The sequence below is a fragment of the Apus apus genome, chromosome Z (assembly GCF_020740795.1).
Source record: "Apus apus isolate bApuApu2 chromosome Z, bApuApu2.pri.cur, whole genome shotgun sequence".
Lineage (NCBI taxonomy): Eukaryota > Metazoa > Chordata > Aves > Apodiformes > Apodidae > Apus > Apus apus.
Window position 1 is genome coordinate 59,120,882 of NC_067312.1, and position 7,726 is coordinate 59,128,607.

The following is a 7,726-nucleotide window of genomic DNA, read 5'->3' on the forward strand; positions in this document are numbered from 1 at the left end:
CATTACTGTTTCCTGGGCATGTTACCTGTTCCTGGCATTTTAAAGACATTCAGAGATACAATTAACTGTCAAAGCACAAGGAAGCAAAAGAATCGAGTTGTTATATATCCTTAGCACATGAACTCCAGGAATTTCAGCCATTCCTGAAATCTGTTTAATGAGAACAGATGAGTAATCTGCTATTCTGCCTACAGAAATCTTGAACATAACCCAGAAGTCATTCCTTTCCAAAAGGTGAAGTAAAGCTCCTCCTAAACTCTGCCTGCTTTGTGCAATCCTGGAAAAAACCTTGGATGCAAGGAAACATACACCAGCTTTAATCCTGGAGAGGTCAGAAAGATTACTTCCAATCACCTCTGGGGAAATGCAAACTTGCTTTCCAGTGCACAGAAATTAGTCAGCTAGCATCTTACAGGAGCAGCTTCTGGTTTTGGAGGTTCACAAGTGACAGGTCAAATCTCTTAGCTATTTCTGTTAGAAAACAAATAATTTCCTGCATTAAAAAAAAAAATAAAATCTTTCTAGTAGATGGAGGGGAGCGGGATGGCTGTACAAGATATTTAATCTTTTTTGAGGTTGTGCTTTTTGTTGTTTTTTTGTTGTTGTTGTTTCTGCTCATGGTAACAATATCTTCTCAGAGACAGCTGAATCTTCTGGAACTTTTCTTTGCCTTGTACTGCTGCAGAAACGAGAGCAAAAAGAAAACTGTGTCAGAAGCCAAGACCCCTTTACAAAGGCTGTTTTAATCTCTCCACAACCCCCATGTTACAATGTAGTGAAGCCAACAGATGGTCTTTCCTAGTCGCAGGTTTAACAGGCAGTTACATCTGTGTAAAACCTGTGCAATGAACAAAATCCCTGGCAGTGATGGAGCACCTGTTGCTTTAACAGAGGCTTTACTACACAACTTCTTTGGGTGCTCCACAGCCTCAAGTTGTGCTCCTCCGCGGAAGACCAAGCAAACAGAAGCTGGGAGTAGACTCGTGTGTCCTGTAACATTGTGTCTATAGTCACACAAACTTCACTGTGTATAGAAAAAAAAAAAAAAGTGTATCCCACACTATAGCAGCTAAAACCAGTGGGAAACAGAAAAAAATGTAGGTGTAGCTATTTCTTCCCCACAACCTGTCTTAATTAAGTCTAAAAATGTCTGTAAGGCAAGCCCTGCCCCATCTTTCTGAAACCAGTCACTACATGTGCTTGTCAAAAGTACGTCTTGCATTCTGTTCTGTAAATAAATGCCAGTTAGCAATTGCAAGAACATAGAGTGAAATGATGTAAATATCAAATAATACAAAGCCTTTAAGGAATGTTTCTAAACACGGGGACAACGATAGCACATCAGGCATATGTACCACTTTGACAGAGGATTTCTAAAATCAGAATTATTTCATGTATGAGTCTGTAGGATGAAATTCATGAATTAAGCAAACAATACAGCCCTTAGCAGCTAGAGGTTTGCACAGGACTCTCAAAATGCATACAGCAAATAATGAGAGCTTTGAGCCAGCCTCACTACTGTACGTGAGCATGTTCCACTGTCCCCAGGTCCTCTAGACAGTTTCCAGCATCAGGAGGCATGCACTGTGAAGATGTACCACCACTTTCCTTTCTGTGCAGCTTCTAGACCCAGCAAAAAAACAGATTATGTCAGCACACCTCTTGAACACTGATTAGCACGAAGCATGTGGAGAGTAACTGTGCCTGTCTGCTCAGCACATCTGGAGTTTTGAGACAAGTCTTTGGTTTCCCAAGACAGAAGGGAACTGAAGAGCTCAAGCACAGGATCACAGAGATCTCCTGGGTATCAGAGTTCAGGACATTGTTGAAAGAAGTGGAGGGAACTGCACTTCTTCAGCCTGAAGAGGACAAGTCTCCAATGGGATCTATTTGCAGTCAGCCACTGCCTACCTGAGCAAGACAAAAGACAGAGATAGACTCTTCTCAGACACAACAGGCATGGGTTGTAACAGGGGAAATTCTGGTTGGATGTAAGGAAAAACTTCCTTCCCATCAGTGGTGCAGTGAAGGCCCAGATAAGAGGTGGTGAAACCTCTGTCCTAGAAGATATCCAGACTTGACAGGAGAAAGGCCAGAGCAACCTGGCCTAGCATCAGTGAGCCCTGATTTCAGCAAGGGGTTGGACCAGGCCTCCATATGTTCCTCTTCTAATCTACATTTTTCTGTTATTTTTATAACCCTTGGTGTGGATTTTACATTTATTTGATTTGGGGATACAGGGAGCCTGTCAGCATTTCTGAGCTTGATAGCCTTTGGAGTAACTGAACCAGGGCTTGTTTTATACACACCTGTGGACACACCCGGGGTCTGAGCATCCCTCACGAGCCACCTCACTTAGCAACCACCACTGGCTGCCATGAGGCTTTCAGATCCAAAATTTAGAGAGCAATTCCAGACATAAGTTACAAGTTCGAAAGACCTCAGCTCACTCTTACCATTAACAGAACTAAAAAAGAAAACAAGTTGTTTGCCTTCCTCTAATCTCTCCTTCGCTCCAGTGCCCTCCACATTCCAGTCTGCCACCAGACCCAGAGGCTGTCTGAGTCACGGCGGCAGAAGGCAGAGGCACAGACCCTCATGCTGCCTCTCACCCTCGTGACCCCATTCCAGAAGTCCGGCTTTGGGCAGGTGCCACTCCTCCCAGCCCCCTTGCTGAGGGGTGTCTGCTAACAAACCCAGGCTGCGGAGCTGCTTTGGGCTGCCTGGAATCCACGAGAGGGGAGCTGGTGCTGGGGAGACCGTATTTCTGAGTCTCTGTGGCCCATGCTTTCAGCCAGGCCTTTCCCTTCCCTCAACCCTGCTCATCCATTCCCATGCCCTGTTGTGGCAGGGGGACCCCTCTCTGCTATTTTCCAAAAACCTGAAGTAGCAGCCCATTCTTAGGCTTGTTAAGTTTGTTAATCCACTTAGCAGCACTGCTGAAAGGGGACCAGATGTGAAGCTCTGGAAGAGAAATACGTCTGCCACTCTGAAGTTTTTTCAACTAAACCTTTAGGCACAAAATAATCTCACTCTTCCTTGTTTAACACAAAGCAAAGAGTTGGAACAAGCTGGTAGGACATGCTGCGGGAGGCTTAGGGGCACAACCACTGGCGAGAAAGGTTGGTTTCATAGGTGTGTTTCTTTGACTTGAAACATTATTATTATTATTCTAGATGGGTTGACAAAGCAAACAAGCACAATCACTCAGTAGGCAGTTGGTATGGATGCTGAAAGCATCCCTTCACCCATCCCTTCCCCGGGCAGCCAGTGCCTTCCCACAGTGTTCCCAGCACGGAGCTCGTCTAACACGTTATTTTGTATGAAGAGTTCAGCCAAATGAACCGTGAAGCAATGAGAAAGCCAAAAAAGAAGCAAGTACAAACCATGCCCACAGCAGCAACCAGACAGGTTGAGAACTGTCTGCTTCTCCTTCATGGATGCTGTGACAAAGACCCAGCTGCACCAGCACCTCAGAAAGACTCTCATGGATGTTTTTCTCACTAGGAGTAGACAGCAGAATATCATATCCCTCAAGGCTCTTCTCCCTTGCTGGCCCAAGCTTCCTCTCGCTTCAATTTCCAGCTCCATCCTCTTTGCTGGGCACAGCTGAGGAGCACCTCTGCCTGCCCAAGCAGCCAGCCAGCCCCTGCCCAGGGCCAGCTCTGCATAGGGCTGGCCCTACTGTTCAAAGTCTTGCTGGGTCCCCCAACAGGACTGGCTATGCAGACAAGACTGTTCTCACTGCCTTTAACTTATCCTTATGTTTCCTGCCTATTCCTGAGAGCTGGGGCACAAGGCAGAAGAGCTAAAGCTGTCTGGGAGCTGGATCTTCTGTATGGCAACTCATGCTTACAGAAGGCACCAAAGCTGCTCTTACCTGGGCAAGGGCATGGAGGCTTCAGACTCCTTTTGCTTTGGCAGCTGCACGTCCTGTGGTGCACAGCAGTCTGGGAGGTAGCAGGGGGAGATGCACCCAGCCAGCTCCAAGGGATGGACCACAGCAGACCATGCTGTTTCCATCAACACACGTCGGTGTGGGTGTGTTCCTCACAGTCCTGGCAGGAACACAGCCCAGCTGCTGTGCCATGATACTGCAGGACACGCCTTCAAGAGACATGTCACCTAAATATATATGGACACTACTAACATCTGCTTGGCCAGTGTTTCTGTGTGGAAACTTGGGGCTGGTTTTGGTCAGTGGAATGAAGGGTGAAGGAAAAATGGTGCCCAAGGATCAGGAGTGCAGGTAGTCTGGTGGGCCACCTGTGTGATTGGAATCAGATGTGTTTGAACTTGGCCTGACTTTGAAGAGATGCAGGTAAGGATGGTTACAGGAGTTTCCCAGAGGATCCAGGAGCACTCCACGTCTTGAAGGTCAACCAGTGCAGCTCTACCCATGGTTACATCCCCTTTCCCTTCCACCACACCAGATGGCCACATCCTGGCTGTATTGGGGAGTACTCCCAGTCATGGGCATTGCACGCCCGAGTATCTCAGCCAAAGCAGAGGCAAGGACTGAACAGAAGTGATGGTGGTAAGGTGCTCAGATCAGCACCCACACCTTGTTTCACTGAGCAGTGCAGACATAACAGTCTTCACACAGCTGGTGCATCTTCCTGTCCATCTTCCTCAGCAGCGCCACACACCACAGTGTACCGTTTCCATACCCTGAGAGTGGGGCTTCTTCTCCCCTCCACCCCAGAAATCTCCACACACTGAAAAAAGCTGACAGAGCTGCAACAACACATGCTCAGATAGATATCCATAGTGATACAGAGGTTGTATTAGTATCTCCCTGCACCAGCCAGCTGTCCTTCACCCCTGGCAGTCTGGATGCCACCTACCCCAGTGTCCTCTCATGGCATGTGTTTTGACTGCTGCCAGGAGAAGCAACTTTATCCAGCCAGGACTTTGAAAGGAGGTTCATCTCCAATAACTCCTTGAACAATAAAACCTGATTCACCCAGAGGGCGTGTGTTTGCTGCAAGAAATACCAGGAGAGCACAAAACCTCTGTCATCCACTTTTGTTAAAACACTTTCTTGAGTATGCAGCCAGGGGAAGGATCTCTCATACATAAAAAATTCCCTCCAGGATTTGTTGTAAGTTAAAGGAAGCACACAGATGGTATTTAGGTGAAGATGTGGGTCAGGAAGGAGAACTGGGGCACGGGGAATGACAGCTGCCATGGGATTTAAGGCCAAGGCAGCATACATGTCGTATCTTCTCTTACCACAGATGATGCAGATTTCATGGCATTACAGAGCTGCCCATAGTTGTATCTGTATCTAAAGCATCACTGTAACTGTTGTGTCTTGAACCATGGGGATGGCTCGTGGACAAGGAGACCAGGAACAATGGTTTAATAAAATCTGCTCTTTGTTGCTCTCTTAGCTGTTCTTAAATCAGTGTTTTTGCTTTTCAGCTGTATTTTATGACTTTAAAAGGGAAAATATTCCAACAGTAAGATAGGGCAATTCTGTAAAAAGCAGAGTACATCTCACTAGCATTTCACTCCTAGTAGAAAATTACAAACTACTGCTACCTCTGTTCTGCTGCTGTCACCCCTCACGCCCCCCCCCCCCCACCCCCCGAGTGCCCATTGCTTACTTTAGGACAGTTAAATGTGCACAAAGAGCAGCTCTTTCTGGCACTGTGCTACCACAGCCCCTGCTTCTGAGATCTGGGTTGTGCCATAAGAAATGGGGGCTGATTCTTTGGACTAATCCAGACCCATGTGTTTATACTTATTAAATGCTGAAAGCAGATACAACATTCTGCCAGCCTTCCTCCATCTACAATCCTGATTGCTTTTCAGTCTGGACTGAGTTTTTAAGCTCCTCACCCCAGACACACACACTCCCCTCCCAAAGCTCCTCTTCAGAAGGCAACTCAGAAAATAAAATAGCTCCATTTCTTCCAGGCATGGCTGAGAAGCCATTTTTTAATAGTAAAATTGGTGGTTTCAGCTGTCTTAATAACTGTGATAGTAGCTTGACTTGCTTTCAGGGCTTGGGGATTCTGCTATGACCCTCACACACAAGACTGCTTGCAGGGGGAATGACTCCAGTGTTCCCAGCTGTGGAGCCTCCAGGTCCATTGCAAGTCACTGCAAGAACTCTCTTCTACTGACAGATGTTTCTTCAGCAGCCTCAATTCACAGTCACACCATCTTTGAAAGACTCTTCTGCTTTCCAGTCTTTCTAATCCTACTGCAGAGTAACTCTTGTGGATGCCTCTGCCTTAGAGGCCATCACTGAAATGTCTTTTCTCCCGTCAACTTCACAAAGTCAATTCAACACACAGGATTGGTCTGGATTTTGATACCAGCCCTGGCCACAAATTTGGAAAACATCTCCAGATAATGTCTGTGGGCCAGTCATGGTACAATCTGTACTAACCTCTGAGTGGCAAGCGAGAACAAGTTTTCAGGTGCCACCATAAAACTGTATATTTTGACCATTCTGGACAGGAGAAAAAGGAGGAGAAGGAAATACAAGGAGCAGTTTTTCTTCAAAAGTGTTCTCTTAAGAATTAATTCCTCATCCTCAGGGCAAAGGAAGGGACTGTCTCTGTTTTTAAACACATCTTGTCAGGCAGCAAATTAAGCAACAGGGAAATGGCTACAAAACCATTGGGACCTTTACTGAAGATGCTTAAAGGACCAGGGCCTGGACAAAGGAGAAGGTGACAGTGATGATGGTAAGATCTTGTCCAGGTCATTCTTTTTGCCTGCATCACTAAGAGGCTTTTAGATTACCAGTGAAAACATTAGATAAAGAACCAGCAAATGGTCAGTTCTTTCCTCCTTTTATTGAAACACCCCCTTCTAAGTCTCCTGTTTCACATGTCTCTTACAGTGCCACCAGAATATTTAATCTTTATTCCCCTCAGAAAGGAGATGGAATAACTGGAAAAGGACAGAAGTATACTGGGAGGATGTTGCAGAATATCCCTTTGGTTCAGCTGGATCAGCTGTCCCAGCTGTGTCTGCTCCCAACACCTTGTGCCCGCTCAGTCTACTCACTGGTGGGGTGGTGTGAGCAGCAGAAAAGGCCTTGACTGTGTAAGCACTGCTTAGCAATAATGAAAGTATCTCTCTGTTATCAACACTGTTTTCAGCACAAATCCAAAAAGAAGCTTCATACTAGCTACTGTAAAGAAAACTAACTTTATGCCAGCCAAAACCAACACACCCACATATAATTTACTCATTATTAATGTCATTAAAAACTTGACACAGTGGCTTCTAATCAGCAGGTTGCTTACTGCCAGCTAAATAAAATTTGTCCTGCCTTAGCCTGGCTGATTCCAGCTCCTCACTGGAGAATAACGTATTCTTGACCATGTTACAGAGATGTTCTCGGCTGAAGCCATTCTGCAAAACATAGATAATGACTTTACAAACATAGATAAAGATTTTGCAAAACAGAGATAAAGACTTGTACAAAGGAAAGTTTGCTTGGTGTGGAGAGGAGACAGTAGGGGGAGATCCTAGTCACAGCCTCGCCTTCCACTCCCTGAGAGTGTTAAAGAGAAGACAGAGCCAGATTCTTCTCAGAGTTGACATTGACGGGGGGCATCAGGGCATAGGTTGCAAGAGGGGATGGATGCAAAGAGAAAACTCTTTGCCATGAGAGCAGCACAACCCTGGGACAGCAGAGAGTGGTGGCATGTCTACCCTTCAAGATATTGAGCACTCAATTGGATGAGGGCCTGAGCTA

The 7,726-nt window shown here is 46.1% G+C and overlaps 1 long non-coding RNA gene across 1 annotated transcript; it reads right to left on the bottom strand.

The window, feature by feature from the left end:
* Positions 1-294: 294 nt before the first annotated feature.
* Positions 295-3,935, bottom strand: LOC127395669 (uncharacterized). Its single transcript, XR_007891836.1, has 3 exons — positions 3,881-3,935; positions 1,660-1,911; positions 295-679 (listed from the first exon to the last, which is right to left on the bottom strand). It is a non-coding gene; the product is annotated as an uncharacterized LOC127395669 (long non-coding RNA).
* Positions 3,936-7,726: the final 3,791 nt, after the last annotated feature.